Source organism: Panthera onca, chromosome C1 (genome assembly GCF_046562875.1).
Source record: "Panthera onca isolate mPanOnc1 chromosome C1, mPanOnc1 haplotype 2, whole genome shotgun sequence".
Classification (NCBI taxonomy): domain Eukaryota; kingdom Metazoa; phylum Chordata; class Mammalia; order Carnivora; family Felidae; genus Panthera; species Panthera onca.
This window is the reverse complement of record NC_138346.1, coordinates 199,805,450-199,821,416: the sequence shown is the minus strand read 5'-3', so window position 1 is coordinate 199,821,416 and position 15,967 is coordinate 199,805,450. Positions and strand designations below refer to the sequence as shown.

General features: G+C 46.3%; 1 protein-coding gene across 13 annotated transcripts in view; it reads left to right on the top strand.

Annotated features, from left to right (window-relative positions):
• The window catches only part of EPB41 (erythrocyte membrane protein band 4.1), a 200,706-nt gene that overhangs the window by 8,132 nt on the left and 176,607 nt on the right, over positions 1-15,967 (top strand). For 3 of the 13 annotated variants that reach the window (XM_060623428.3, XM_078452145.2, XM_060623424.3), the window contains exon 1: positions 11,500-11,722. The exons of 2 other annotated variants lie outside the window; for them this stretch is intronic. The gene's annotated coding sequence lies outside the window, so the exon portion shown is untranslated. Of the gene's footprint in view, positions 1-11,494; positions 11,723-15,967 lie in introns of those variants that run through there. 8 more of the 13 variants (XM_060623422.3, XM_078452146.2, XM_060623423.3 and 5 more) reach the window with 6 other exon arrangements.

Below are 15,967 nucleotides of genomic sequence, written 5' to 3'. Positions count from 1 at the left end.
CTGGCCACCAGGGCCCATGTCCCCCACTCCTGCCTTGGGGCCCCTTGTGGTGACCCTGGCTGGTCTGGCAGGGATGAGGGAGCTCTTTGGGGTGGGGGCCAGGCAGGGACCTGTGTGGTGCAGAGAAGGCCTGGCTTCCGGCTCTACCAGTGTCACGTCGCTGAATGTCTGCGTGACCTCTGGAAGTCACTCCCTCTCTCTTGCCCTCCTTTTCTGAGCCTTGAGAGAGAGGACAAGAAAACCTGTTTTGCCTGCCTCAAAGATTCAGTGATAAAACGCACTTAGAGACAACAAACACTTACTGAGCACTGACTGTGTGCAGGGTTCTTAGGGGCACAAAGATGACTCAGGTGGGGTTCCTGCCACTCTGGGTGCTTGAAGCACTTCTGCGTGAGCTCAGGTGAGTGGGTGGTTAACTCCTTCCAGGCATTGGGTAGTTGAGCTGGGATTTGAAGGGTAAGCAAGAGCTCTCTAGGCGGGCAGTGGAGAGAACAATTTTGTAAGCATAGGGAACATCATGTGTGAGGGCTTAAAGCCACGTAATGTGCTCAGGGCACGTTTGTACCGTAGTTTGGTATGGCCGGAACAGAAAGGGAGAGGCGATGCTGTGACAGGAGTTGAGGCTGGGCAGGGGAGCAGGGCCCAGATCATACAGGGCTTTAGGGGACAGTCACTTTGGAGGCGATCACCCTCGTAACTGCCGGCTCTCCTGAGACTGCTAGGGCCCTTTCCACCCTGCTCCCCCTATTCCCCCACCTCACCCCCACCCCAGTCAATCCCAGTGGCTGCCTCTCATGGGAGTCAACAACCTGGGTTCCCTGCCAGCTCTGCCACTTATGAGCTGTATGGCCGACCTTCAGTCACCTGCCCTCTCTGGACCTCAGTTTTCACCTCAGTAAAAGGGACAGCAGGCCCTCCTCACGTGGAGGGGCAGTGGTTTCAATGAGATAATCCTCACCAATGGCCTTGCACAGTGTCTCCCTGTACTGGGCACCCATGAAAAGGAGCTCCAGTTCAGCCATCGTTATTTGGATTCCTCAATCTCCTTGGTCCTGCCCACTTGCTTCCCTCCCCACCCCCCCACCCCACCCCCCCACTTTCCTGGCAGCTGGCTGTGGCCAACAAAGGGAGGAAAGGATTAAGAAACAAGCCCAAATCTCTTGAGGGGTCCTGGCCCACTGCCGAGCTCGCCCCCTCCTGCCCCTCGCCCCCCTTGGCCCCAGGCCCAAGGACTCTCAGTCTTGAGGCCTGGGCTCCCCCCAACTCCCCATCTCAGGGGCCCCTTCCTGGCTGGAGGCCAAAGCCAGCAGTAGCCTTGAAACAGGGACAGATATTTTGAAAATCTGTGGCTTTATTTTTTCCCCCTGGAAGATGATCCCCAGGCCCTTTTTTTTGGGGTGATGGGAAGGAGAGTAAGTGTGATGTCCTGTATCTGTGGGAGGCCCCCTAGTCTGGGCAGAACTGGATCCCTGAGCCTCCTGCATTTTATAATAAAGGCTTCTGAGCAAGTCCTTTTTGGTATACATGCAAGAGCCTCAAATCAGAGAGGGTGGTAGATGGTGCAGGGTCACACAGCAGGAACCCAGGTCTCTGGGCCCTTGTGGCACTACCCTATGAATGAGTGTGATGAGGTGACCTTGGCTGTCACTTCACCTTTCTGAGCCTCAGTTTCCTCTGCTGTAAAACGGGGCTGATTTTACTGTGAGGATTAACAACAATGTAGATAAAGCACTCAGTTCAGTCCTGAGCACTATGAGGCTTCAGTGGTCAGTACGAAGTATTAATGCTGTTATAAATGCTGTCCAGAACCTTCTTCTGTCCTGTTTCTTCCCAGTCTAGGGACTTGAAGTATTTGATACAGTTTCTGGTTGAACAAATGACACCCAGTAAATTGGTTTCAAAGCCAGAGGCTCAGGATCTTTTACCCTCCTCCCCCGTTCCCCCCTCTTCGGGTTGGCTGGAACACTCTAGCCTCACCCTCGGCCTGGTTTTGGCCCCTGCCCCCAGCCCACCTCTGCCCTCTTGGCGCCAAGCCTGCACTGTCTCTCTTCCAGGAGCCGCACGGGGACAGTTTCCTTTCTGCAGCCGCCACTGGTTAATGCCACTGCAAGCACTTTGGGAAGGCAGAGTAGGAAGGGTCCTGCATTACCCAGGCCAAGGCTGAGGGGGCAGAGGTGGAGTGTAAGCTCCCTGCAACCGTCCTCAAGGAGCTAGGACAAGATTTCTGCAGAGGCAGGGAAACAGGCAGGCACAGGAAAGAAAACCTGGTCCACAGCCCCCCATGTGGTGGAGTAGGAGGGAGGCCAGACGGGGGGTGGGGTGGGGGGCGGAGGGGGGGCTGGAGGGCTGCCCCCCTCCCTAGCTCTTCACCTGCCCTTGCTGAGCCTCCGTTTTCTGGTTTATAAAAGGAAGGGGATGGATTGATGTCAGAGGTTTCTACTAATATTATAGGATTAAAAGAAGGGATTTGGGAGCAGACAGACCTCGGTTTAAATCCCAGCTTCACCGCTTACCAGCTTTGGGACCTCTAGTGAGTTCTACCTCACTGAGCTTTAGTTTTCTTACTAATAAAATGAGAAAAATATTAGCACCTTCTCTTAAGATTACCTAAGGGGGGCTGAATTAGGTAATTCAGGTAAAATACTCAGTCCACAGCTAGCACATTGGAATTATTGTTGTTGTTATTCTATGATTAGTAGAGACAAGAAGGCCAGTCAGCAAGCAGTTCATTGGAAGGGCATGACTTGAGATATTAATTTGTTCATTCTTTAATTAACTCAACAAATACTTAGGATTTGCATGGGCAAGACATAGAGAAGAGAAGCAGGGAGGCGCCAACAGGCTGGGGCCAAACAGACCTGCCTATTCTAGCTGTGGGATGTGGATCAGTTACTTCTCTTCTTTGGGTCTCACTCCCTCATCTGTGAGATGGTGATCTTTACCTCCAGAGTTTCCTAAGGCTTAAGAGAGTTCAGGTACACAGTGGGTGATTAGTCTGTGTATGGTTCCTTTCTTCTCCCAGCCCTGTTAATGACTGGATCTATGATCTCAGGCAAGTCCTTGAATATACCAGGCACACTTCCACCCCAGGGCCTTTGCACTTGCTATTCACTCAGTCTGGAACTCTCTACCTCCAAATACTTTCATGACTTGCTCTCTCATGTCCTTAATTTTTTTGTTTATTTTTATCTTTTTAAATGTTTATTTATTTTTGAGAAAGCATGAGTGGGAGAGGGGCAAAGAGAGAGGGAAGAGAGGATCCGAAGTGGGCTCCATGCTGTCAGCAGCAAGCTGGATGTGGGGCTTGACCTCAACGAACTGTGAGATCATGATCTGAGCTGAAGTTGGCGCTCAACCGACTGAGCCACCCAGGTGCCCCTTTAATTTTTTTTGCCCCTTTAAGAAGGTTTAAATGTCACCTTCTTAGAAAGGACCTTCCTATCATATTTAAAATGGTAACACCCTTTCCTACCACAACACGAACATTCTCTATCTTCCCTCCAGGCCTACTTTTTTCTCTCCATAGCACTTATCATCCTTTGACATACTATATTTTATGGAATATTTGTTTATTGTTTGTCCCCCACCCCCACCCCCCGTCCCCTGCATTGGAATGGTAAGCTCAGTGATGACAGTGATTTTTGTCTGTCTTGTTCAGTGTTATTCCCGTGTACCTAGAAAAGTGTTTGGCTCATAGTAGGTGCTAAATAAATATTTGTGGAGTGAATTAATGAAAACATGAAGCCTCTTCTCTCTGGGTCTGGCACCATGCTGTGCAGATAAATAATTCCCAGTAAATAATTGTATTCAGTGGCCATCATCCTCTCCATTGGCCAGATAATACTTTGTCTGGGTCAACCCTAAAGCCCTTTGCTTCTGACATTTTCTGCCAGGGCATCAGTTTCATTTGGAGTACCCAAATCTTTTGTTCCGGAGCCTGAGCTATGCAGAATTTCTAGTTGGGGCTGTTTGGCTGTTGGGCCCACAATGGTTATTATGTCATTATTGGTAATTAGCACATAGGCCCAGAGGATTGAGCTTTTTGTTTTTCAGCAGAAATCACAGCAGAAAGCTATGCCAGTCAGGGAAGCCCAGGCCTCAGGCAGCTTCCTCTGTAACTCCCCCCTTCCCAGCTGTGGGTCCATCCCTTAGGCAGACCAAGACTGAGGTGTCCAAAGCTAGGGGCATCTGGGCTACCAGCTCAACCGCTGTCTTCGGCAGGTAGTATCCTGAAAGTTTCTCCTCCACACCCTTAGCTCTCTATGCCTGGCCTGGTATAGCAGGGGTTCCCTGTTGCCCCTGGGGAAGCTGGGTATAAGCTTTCTAAATATCCAGTGGACAGGGGCATTTTCTGATGGTCAGGATACAGTATTATGGGTGGAGGAAATAATCCTGGGTTTAACACTCCGGAGCCTGCGTTCAAGTCCCTGCTTAGCTGCTTGATTGTTGGGTCACTACAGGCACGTCACTACCTCTTGCTAGGCCTCAGCTTTCTCATCTGTCAGAGATAAAGACATCTACCTGGCCTCACTGGAAAGAGAGGCAGGATAGTATGGTGGGCAAAGGATAGGGTTCTGGAGTCAGACAAACTTGGCTTCCCAACTATAGCCCTCCCTAACTACATGACATTGGGCAAAGTGCCTCATCGCTCTGACTTCAGTTTCCAAAGCTGGAAATTCTCAACTAAGAGAATGCGGGTAAGGTACATAGGCACCTGGTGAGTGAGCCGTATATCTTTGCTGGCATTACTACAATGACCACTGTGGAAATGCAGGCAATCTGTAAACTGTAAGAAGCGTACTAGCAGTAAAGCCAGGCAGAGGTGGATCTGAATCTCAACTTGGACACTTATTAGCTGGGTGATCATGGGTAAGTTTTTTGCTTTCTCACCTGTAAAATGGGAATTACAGTCATGCTTTCTTCAAGGAACTGTTGTGACAGTTCAGTGACATATTGCAATAAAAAGTACTTAGTACACAGCGTTTGGCACACGTTTCCCCCATATTATAGATGAGGAAGAGGGCAGAAGTGACTTGCTTAGACTCATGTAGCATCTCAGTGGTGGAACTTTGCTTTGAACGCAGGTCTGCCTGCCTTCTAACTTCTTACCATCACCCATTTATGGGATGATGATAATGACGATTGTTCTTATTGTCAGGGGACCCATTTCATTTATTCCGTGATCCCCAGTGACTACACGAAGGGGGTGCTCAGTCCTGCCTGCTTCCCTGTAACTCCTCCTTTGCCCTCTCCTAGGTGAGGGTTGCACCAGGCTGACTTTAACAGGTTTAGAAGGGGCCAGGCTAGCTGGTGGCACGGAGTCTTTCCCCATGTTTCTTGGGAAACCCTCTAGACCTAGAAGAGACCTGGTCCCGGGGAGAGAGAATTAGTGGGTTAAACTTGAGTGAGCTGGAGGCTTTGCTGGATCAGGGCCATTAGACTCATTCTAGCTGGCAAGAGAAGGGGTTTGGGGAGGGTCACTGGAGGCCAGATCCTTGAGTCCCTCCTTGAATGTCCCAGGGCTGTAGTCAGAAGTAGTCACAACAGCCTTTTCTTGGAGTCCTGGGACAGATGTTGGTATTGCTCGTTCATATCATTTCCAAACTGCTCTTCTGAGAGTGATATGAAAGCAGCGCACAGCAGAGGACAGTGGCATCAGATGGGCCTAGTTTAAGCTGTGTGAGGTTGTGAAAATCACCTCACATTTCTAGGCTGTAGTTTTTTTCAACTGCAATTGAGGGTAATATTACTTTGTAGGATTGCGGTGAGTCTTAATGCAATAAATGCATATAAAGTACTTACTATGTGCCTGGCGCATGGTAAATACCTAATAAATGCTGTTATCATTAGTTCTATTAATAAATGATTTCTAGGGGCGCCTGGGTGGCTCAGTTGGTTAAGCGTCCAACTTCAGCTCAGGTCGTGATCTCACGGTTCCTGGGTTCCAGCCCTGCATTGGGCTCTGTGCTGACATTTCAGAGCCTGGAGCCTGCTTCAGATTCTGTGTCTCCCTCTCTCTCTGACCCTCCCTGGCTCGCTCCATCTCTCTCTCTCTCAAAAATAAATAAACATTTAAAAAAATTTATTTTTAATAAAAAAATAAATGATCTCTAAGGGCCCTTCCAGCTTAGACATTCCTAGGTTTTTATGGCTGTAGAATTGAGCCTGGATTGCAGCTTTGGAAGGGAAAAGTAGGCGGGCTCAGAAGAAGGCAGGGAACCACAGAATCCAGGGTCAGAAGCCTTGCATTCAAGTTTGGGCTCTGCCACTCTTTGCTGTGTGACCTTGGACAAGTGCTTCCCAGTTTCTGTACCCATTTCCCAATCTGTTTAAAAGTTAGCAGCTTGGGCTTGATGGTCTCTAAGGGCCTATCCAGTTCTAAGATTCTGTGAATCTAGAGGCCTAGAGGAGTATCTTAGCTGCCGTCTACTGAGTCCTCTTTTACCTTTTCAACTTTCTTTCCTTCTGCTCGTGTCTTGGAGTGTCTCCACAGCAAAAAGGACATAACTTGCCAACTCCAATGTAGGTATTTCAATCACATTTTTTGTTCTTATTGTGTTAGGACTGAGCTTAATGCAATTATTGTAAGCAAAGTGGTTGTGTCAAAGAGGTCAAAGCCTGCTCAAATACAAAAGATAAGATATTGTATAAAATTACTGCATATGCTGATTTCCTTTGCCTTTATCTCAAAAAATGACCAGAACAGGCAGACCTGTGTGCTACAGTTAAAAAAAAAAAAAAAAATGTTGCAGTCAATGTATCCTAAAAAAAAATAGTCATGAGTATGGTTAGATAAAAGGATGTTTATTGAGTATAAAAGATTAAAATGGGAAATAACCTAAATGCCCAACATTTAGATTTAACTAAATTATGGTATATCCACTTGAGAGCACTGTTAAATGTCACAATACAGTATATTATGAGGTGAAAAAGTCAGTTCCAAAACAGTATGATCTAAAACAAACAAACAAAAAACCAAAAAAAAAACAAAAAAAAAAAAACAACCCCACAAAAAACCACATTAGGTTGAACTATACGCTATGGCTGCTATTTGATCATTTTTAACTTATAAAATCAGCAATTTCATATGATTTAATTTAATACACATAAAAAAGTATATGTATAACAAAAGGTACTAGAAGGGAAGTCCCCCACCAAAATATTGATGGTGTTCTTTCTTTTTTTTTTTAAGTAAAAAAAATTTTTTAAATGTTTATTTTTGAGAGAGCGAGAGAGTGTGTGCTCACGAGTATGCTAATGGGGGAGGGGCAGAGAGAGAGGGAGACACAGAACCCAAAGCAGGCTCCAGGCTCCGAGCTGCCAGCACGGAGCCCGACACAGGGCTCAAACTCACAGACGTGAGATCATGATCTGAGCTGAAGTCAGATGTTAACCAACTGAGCCACCCAGGTGCCCTTCTTCTTTTTTTTTTTTAATGTTTATTTATTTATATTTAAGAGAGAGTGTGTGTGCGCAGAAGTGGAGGTAGGTGCAGAGAGAGAGGAGAGAATCCCGAGCAGTCTCCAGGCTTCAGTGTAGAGCCTGCGGTAGGGCTCAAATCCACAAACTGTGAGATCCTGACCTGAACTGAAATCAAGATTCAGATGCTTAACCAGCTGGGCCACCCAGGCATCCCGATGGTGGTTATTTCTGATTGATGGTTTATGATGATTTAATTTTTTCTTTTTATTGAACTATATTTTTTTCCTTTTTTTTTTTTTTTTGAAGATTTTATTTTTACCAAATCTCTACATCCACCATGGGACTCGAACTCACAACCCTAAGATTGAGAGTCTCACACTCCACTGACTGAGCCAGCCAGGTGCCCCTTATTTAACTATATTTTCTACGACCAATTCAAATACTACTACTAAAAATAATTGCCTACAAAGTCATACCATTGTATGAATAGTAATTTTCCTGCCTTATCATAGCTTGTTTACCATTTGTATTTAAAAGGTCTAAATAACTGCAATGTTATGACCATGGGCAGAATGGAAAGACAACTATTCTTCATGTACTTTTGTTACAAGGATTGGTTTTTATTCAATAGTGACTGATGAGAACACTTTCCTGGTGGGCCCAGCTTTTCAAAAAGCCCTCTTCATCTTAAGCCACCCCCCACAACAGACACATATTTTCCATGAGCCCTATCACTGGGGCGTAAGGCCAGCTGTGTCCCTAATCCGCCCACGTCCCAGATTTGGGAATGGTTCGGACTCCAACTGTTCCCCCACGCTACCCCCACTCTCTCCCAATCTCATCTCTTCCAGGTCATCGGAGGCCCCATATAACCCTCCCTGGCCTTCCCCGCTGGTCACCACCTAATTTCACCATCTAATTTCACCCTTTCCCGTGCAGCTGGTGTTTGAGCCCAGTTTGCAGTGGGAAAGGATTAAGACCCTTTCATGCCGTCTTTTTTCTCTTTTTTCTTAGTGCCCTTGACTGTTCCAGGGGCTGACAGGCAGCTAGCAGGGCCTGTATTCCCTAGGAAGGAACAGGAGGGGTGGTGGAGGAGGCAGTGGCGGGCTCAGCTGGCAGGCGGGATAGAGATGGCCCCTGGAGACCCCAACCTGGGGCTTGGAGCATGGCACAGCCGCCATCCAGATGTGAGCATGGAGCGGGCAGGGAGGGAGCTGAGTTTCTGCCTAGAAAATTAAACTCAGGGATGGTGCTTGGGACCTTTACCCTTGGAACCCAGGGGTTGCCTCTGCAGGGTGAACTAGAACTAGATGTCTGGTTTGTGGAGGAGTCTTTTTAGAGGGCAGATGGGCATATGGGTATGGGTAGTTTCTCTGCCTTCAGATTGGGCATTACTTAGCCCCCCACTACCTACTATGTGGGGGGCCCAGCTACACTCAGGGATTGAGCACTTTGCCTAATAGGTGATGGTGTATAACCTAATTAATAACAAAACCAGTCATGCATGCATAGTACTTTACAAAGTCCTTTCATGTCCAGGCTGAGAATTAAAAAGGAAGACTGGAATTCAGGTCTCTGATACTCTTTTTGGGGTAGGGGAGGTGGGGGGGTGTGGGTGGGGGAGGGAGACGGAAGAAGGGAAAGGGCAGAGAGAGAGGGAGACAGAGAATCCCAAGCAGGCTCAGCCATGTGGGGCTTGAATTCATGAACTGTGAGATTGTGACCTGAGCTGAAATTAACCCACTGAGCCACTCAGGCGCTCCTGGTCTTTGATATTCTAAAGCCTGTGCCAACAGTTTTTTTGGGGTTTTGCACAGCACTCTGAATATAAGAGTGGTTTACACCTGCCTTAGTGTAGCTGTTTTTTCCTAGCCTGAAACTCCTACTTTTTTTTTTTTCAGGGTGACGATTACTAAATACTACACACTCCATTCACCCAAACAAGCTTCCTTAAATATGATGTATCATTGGCTAGCACTTCATGGCATAGAGAATATTGGTTTTGATGAATCTGAATTTGCTGGATAACATAGTGGTCATGGCGAGCCATCTGGTGATTGATCTTCAGGTACCAGATTTCCAGGTCCATATGAAGGAAGCCTCTGAGGCACAGACATGGTAGGGCTAGAGCTCCTTGAATCAAAAGTATGGCTTAACCTGAGAACCCGAGGCAGGGGACCAGAATATTCAAAAATAGGTGCTTCACCTCTTGTCCACAGAATGAACTTGGCCAATTCACTTGACCTTACTAAGCTTCAGCTTCCTTATATATAAAATGGGGATAATCTGTTCACTTGTTCATCAAATATTTATTGAGTATGCACTGTTCTGGGAGATGAATAAGAGGGACAAAATCCCTGTCCTCTTGGAGCTTGCCGTTTAGTGGATCTAAACTGCAACCATTTATTGAGAGGAGCAATAAATAATTAAATATATAGAAAGTCAGGAAGAAGTAAAGGCTATGAAGCAAATTAAAGCAGGGCAAGGTGAAAAATAAAATCTTAAAAAAAAAGCGGGGGGCGCCTGGCTGGCTCCGTTGGTGGAGCATGTGACTCTTGATCTTGGGGTTGTGAGTTTGAACCCCATGTTGGGTGTAGAGATTACTTAAAAAGAAACTCTTTTTAAAAATCAGGGCAAGGGTGTGTGGGTGGAGGCTGGTTTAGATAGGGTAGTCAGGTAGTCCTCAAGTGGTTCACTTAGGATGTTTAAGACAGATAATTCATGTAATGTGCTCAGCTCAGTGTTGACAACAATTGAGAGCTTAACAAACATAGTATTATGTCAGCCCGCTCTACACCTCTCAGTCCATATTTTGGTCTCCAAATAGCAGCAATAATTAACGCTTATGTAGATCTTACAATGAGCTGGGCATTATTCTAAGCCCTTTACATATTTTAACTGATTTAATTCTTATAATAACTCTTATGAGGTAGGAACTATGATTATCCCCTTTTATGGGGTTAGAAACTGACACATAGAAGTCCAAACAATGAGGGAGGGCTGGAGGCTGAGAATTGAACCCAGCAGGTGTCTGTTTCTAGAGGCTGAGCTGGGATGGGAGGGGCCTGTGATCAGATACCAGGAGACAGTGAAGCTGGCATAGGAAGGTTCTGATGTCAGATTGCCCAGCTTCTTATCCTGGCAGGTCTAAGCCTCTCTACATCAGTTTCTTCATCTCTAAAATGGGAATACCAAAACCTATCTTACCATCTAGGGACTGTGCTTAAAACATGAGCCTTCATTCTACTCTGTGGGGTCCCAGCCTGTTCAGAGACCAGCCTGGCAGGGAGTGTGAAGGGTCAAGCGGCCTCTGAAACTTCCGAAGGGAAATAAAGGCACATCAGGCAATTGTCAGAGCAACCCTAAGTTCAGCTGGAGCCCAGATCTCGGAAGCTAGGTTTTTATGATTTTGAGGGTGCCAGGGTGGAGTTAGGAGACTCTTAAATGCAAAAGACAGGTGAAATCTTGGCATGGCCACAACATTCGGCGTCCGTTTCAGGCCTTACACAGCTGTCAGGAGAGGTGCACGAATGTCAGGTTTGGAATGGCGCCTAGAGATCATCGAATTAGTAGATGGGTAAACTGAGCCCCAGAAAAGCTGAGTGACTTACCCAAGGTCATGAGGTGCGTTAGTAGGCAGTCAGCTGCTGCAGCCTGACGGCAGCCTCGGCTTTTCCTTGAGGCTTTCAAATCTCGGACTCTTACCTGGACCTCCTCCGGGCGGAAAGGGCCTCACCTCGGTCCCGTTCACTACCTACCTCATTCCCCACGTGGGTGCTGCAGGAGCCAGGAACACCGGGACTCCAGAGCGAGTTCGATTTGCGCTTGCGCACACGCGGCCAGCTCCTTGCCTTTCCCCCCCTCTTTTTCTTCCCCTCCCCTGCCCTTACCGGCCTTGAGGAGGGGGGAAACTAGAGGAGCCAAGAACTTGGCCTCAGCCAATGGGCTGACGGCCCGCGGGCCCGGCCCCCTCCCTCCCTCAGTTGCCGACCAATAGAAATTTACTACAATGTTGTGGCGAACAGAGGGGGAGGGGCGCGCGCGGGCTGGCTGGCTGCGGGCCGGGCGGCCTCGCCTCACGGAGGGAAGGCGGGAGGGCGCGCGCCGGGGCCGCCTGCTCGTTCACTCGCTCGCTCGCTCCCTCCCTCCGCCGGTGGGTTAGTCAGTCAGTCAGTCCGCCAGCAGCCGGCGGGCCCGCGAGCCGCAGAGGGCCCGAGTCTCGGCGCCGGCGCCTTCTCCTGCTATTGTTCGTCGGGCGGCTGCAGCGGCGGGCTCGGGAGCCCGGGCCCCCGGGCCACCGGTGAGGCGAGGCGGCGGCGGCGCGAGAGCGGGGTTGGGGGGCGCGGAGCCGTCCCCGAGGGGACGGTCCGGGCGGCCGCGGCGGCGCCGCAGCCTCTTTGTCTGCAGCCCCCCGCAGGCCCCGGGCCGGGGGCGCGGGCTCCGGGGCCTCCGCGCGCCAGAGGCTGAGGGGCTGGAGCCCAGACGCGGCCGGCCTGAGGAGAAGGAGGCGGGGGCTGCGCGGAGGGAGCGTTGCAAAGTTGGGCTTGGGGTCCGTTTTTGACGAGGTCTGCCAATCACTGTCCGCGGGCAGGAGCCTTGGAAGGAAACCAAATGGAGGAGGATTGCGGGTTCCGGGTGGTGAAGGTGTTGGGTGCAGCCGCAGAGCAGTTTCTTCGTGACGGGGTGGCTGGGCTGTCTGGAGAAGTCTGGCACGATCTGAGGGCTGGAGGGAGCCCTGCGAGGACTGGGAGACCTTCCCGCCGGAGACACCCGCTTCGTTCAAAGAATCCCCCGACCCCGGGGGGCTCTGCCGCGCTCGCTCCCCGTGGTCTTCGCGGTTCCCAGGGAACCAAAGGGTTAAATCTATTCTCTCAGCATCGTGACCTCCTTTTTCAGTTCCTGCATCTGTCGACTTGGAAATATTTCCTCCTGCTTGCTGGGCTGCTTCTACCTGTGGGGAGGCTGGATGTAGGCTCGCCCTTCGAGCTGCACCACCCGGCGATTGTTCCGGGCGGGGGGCCTGCCCGACCGGGTTCCTCGTCCCCCAGGAACCGGCGTTCTCTGGAGAGAAAGTGATCTCACGTGCAGCAAATTGCTGACGGATTCGTTTCTGGCCACATGATAGCCACTGTCATCCTGTTGTTCCCCTAACTGTGCCCTACCAGAAATGTCTAGTCTGTGGGGACTTGTCGTTTTTGGCATGTACTGCTGATTAGGAGATAGGGGTGTGTGTGTGTGTGTGTGTGTGTGTGTGTGCGTGTCTGTGTGTGTTTTAAGAGATGCTGAGCCTTTTTTTAGTAGTCCGGGTGATTTCACAGCTGCTATTTTGTTCTTGCTGTTTTTAGGGAAAATTGCAAGAAATGGTTATGTCTTGTGTCTTGGATTTTATTATAGAGAGATTTATGCTCCTCTTGAGGATATACTATACATGCTGTTACTCACTACTGTTTTCTGTATTCTCAATCCTGGCAAAAAATTCAGTTTGCTTATGCTTTTAATCAAGCAGATTATTATAGTCCCCCTTACTTTTCATGGAAACTTGATGTACTCTTCATTTCCCTTTTCTGTAAGTTGGAAACATCGTAAGTTCTTTGCCAGCTGTACAGTTTTTGGCTTTGTAAAATAGTTTCTTGGGGTGTTATAATCCACGTAGAGTACATAGCGGTGCTGGCAGTCAGCACTCAATAAATGACAGATAAAAAAGTGGATACAACTGAACATCTGATTGCTTGGCATCAAGGTACAAATTCAGAGTGCTTTCTACAAGAAACTTATAATTAAAGTAAAGAACAGGAGTTATTCATATCTCTGGGGAAGCCAAAGTAGGGTGTATCTTTGCCACTGTTAAAAGTGAACTCACCGACAGACCCAAGCTCAGCGTGCTAACCTTCTGATTTCTCTCTCTTCTGCACTTTCTTCCCTTATATAATTGAATTCAGGCTTAGAAATAATGTTTTTAATTTTTAGGCCTTGCCAAAATTCTCCCAACATTTATACCAGTGTTTTATAGCAAATATCTCATCGGTAAGTCCCCAGTCTACCTTTCCACCTTTATTCTCCTTATTACTTGTATTTTTCAACCAAGAAGAACTGTTCAGTAATAACTCGTGCTTTCCCTTTGGCCATGCGGTTCCATCTATGCTTGTCATATATATTCTTCCTGACTGTTTTCAAAGTCTTTTACCTTAAAAATGCTCCATATCTTAGTAATTTGAAGTATGGGGGGAAAGTTCCATATATGGAAGGAACTTGATGGAGTTTTCTTTAACTGGTGTTTGTTAAAAGGATTTAGGTCCTAAGTGTCCCATTGATATGTGCAGCCCTTACTAGTAAATAGATGATGGCCGATGATGGATTGGGAAAACTACTTAGGCTTCCATAAGTTTAAGTTTAATGCTTGGAAATTCTGGCTGTCAGCAAATAGACTAAGCTACTATAAATAGACTAAGCTAATCTAAGCTAATAGACCCATCTTTTAGGTAGGTCTCTGCTTGCTTTATGCATCTCTTTCTTCTCTTTCTTGGTGGTCTAAGGGTCAGCATTTCCTTAATGTTTGTTAAGCACTTAAATCATAATTGTGGTGGTCAAGTAGAAGATACGTTGAACAAACCTATTTTTTTAAAGTAGGCTTATCCTCAAAATAAAATATGAAATAACATAACAATTTATATGATATTAGCAAAATAATACACAAATTTTCTTCTTTGCATATTTAAAAGTGCTTTCATCTTATCCCTTTTTTTCCTTATGAAACACTTCTAAGCTAATATCTAAATTAACAAATGATTTTAAATGACTCCTGTCTCCTCTGAAAAAAATGGTTGTGGTATTTCTTGAGGTATGACCTATATATTTTTTCCTGTTATTCTCTTTTGTCAGGTTTGTGCCCTACACTTAAAGTTCACCAGTGTGATGTTTTCTCGTGTGCAGCTTGAATTTAACATTTTTGGAAATTACAGAGCTAGCCTTCTATCCCATTATTCAGTTTTTATGCTCTTAATTTTAAACAAATTCATAATAATATGGGACATGGTGTGCTTATAGTGGTTACTGCCTACTTTTGCTAAGAAAGCTTCACAGTTAAGTCCGTCAGAAGTGTTGCCTAAAAGTCACAGGATTCTTGAATTCTCTGCAGGTACTTTGATATGTGTACCCATAGATTGTAATTTAAAATATATGGTCTAGGGGCACCTGGGTGGCTCAGTTGGTTAGGCTCAGGTCACGATCTCATGGTTCATGGGTTTGAGCCCCGCGTCGGGCTCTGTGTTGACAGCTCAGAGCCTGGAGCCTGCTTCAGATTCTGTGTCTCCCTCTCTCTCTCTGGCCCTCCCCTGCTGGTGCACGTACTTTGTCTCTGTGCTCAAAAATAAATGAATAAACATTAAAAAATGTATCTAAATAAGACATAGGTCTATAATTTGTGATGTGAGTGATAAGGCTTGCATATATTGTTTTCTGAATGTCCAAATCCAATTTAATATTGGTGATCTGATTTTATAACTTTGGTGTATCAGTGGCCATGGCCGCCGAATTTTGTTCTGAAATCAAGAGGAGCATACGGTTAGGCCACAATCTGTTTCCCTGTTATCTAAGAAGCTGTCCAGCCCAAGTGCTGCCAGTGTATTTTTCCAAGAGCCTTATCAAATTTGTGATTGGTCACATGGCAAATTCAGATTCAGATTCATCTCTACTTCTAAAGAACTTATTTTTTCCTCTATTGCTTGAGAATGGAATCACCTTATTTTGTGAGCTAAGCAATAATTTTAAGAGCTTTTTTCTAATGACATCTTTGCTTTTTTCTCAAGCACTCCCAATGATGAAACTTAAAAACATTTAAAAGAGGCCTCTGAATTTATCAGGTTTGGGCCTTATTTATGTAGAGAATCCAGAATTATTAGAAGGTAATTGATTCATAATATTTAAAATAGCATTTAGTTGGCGAAAAGCCAGATTCCAAATATATTTGTTAATTTTTGCTTTTTATTTAAGTTTGTTGAAAGTCTGTCATTATGTCCTTTTTATGAGTGGATTTATCGTATGTTCAGTAAAATGCAGTATAACAAATAATCTGTTGTACACACTGGGTTAAATTAGTATTTTGATTTACTCTGCGGCCAAAAAATGAATACACAGTGAGAAAGATTAAAGAAGCTATAGCAATGAACAGTATTTAGAAACTGGAGGCGTTAGAAAGGAGAACTTTGATATTTTATTTTGAGTGCTGATCTTATTTAGAATTAGCTGCCTCACTGATGCTACTTCACATGTTGGTTTTAGGAAAGTTTAATGAGAGAATCTGACTATGATGAAAGTCTGTTTGTACTTATTTTTGTTAATTATTTTTGTTAAATGGGATTGTATTCACCTTGAAGTATTTGAAAATAAACTGGGTAGCTCTTTGGACTTTAAAGAAAAGCAAAATCCCAATATAGTGTGTGGCCAGTACAATTCAATGAATGACTTGGAGACACTTTAATATACCCTACCCCCTAATTTTTATCAGTATCCTTCAAAGTTGCCCTAAGTAAATATGCTATCCCTAAAA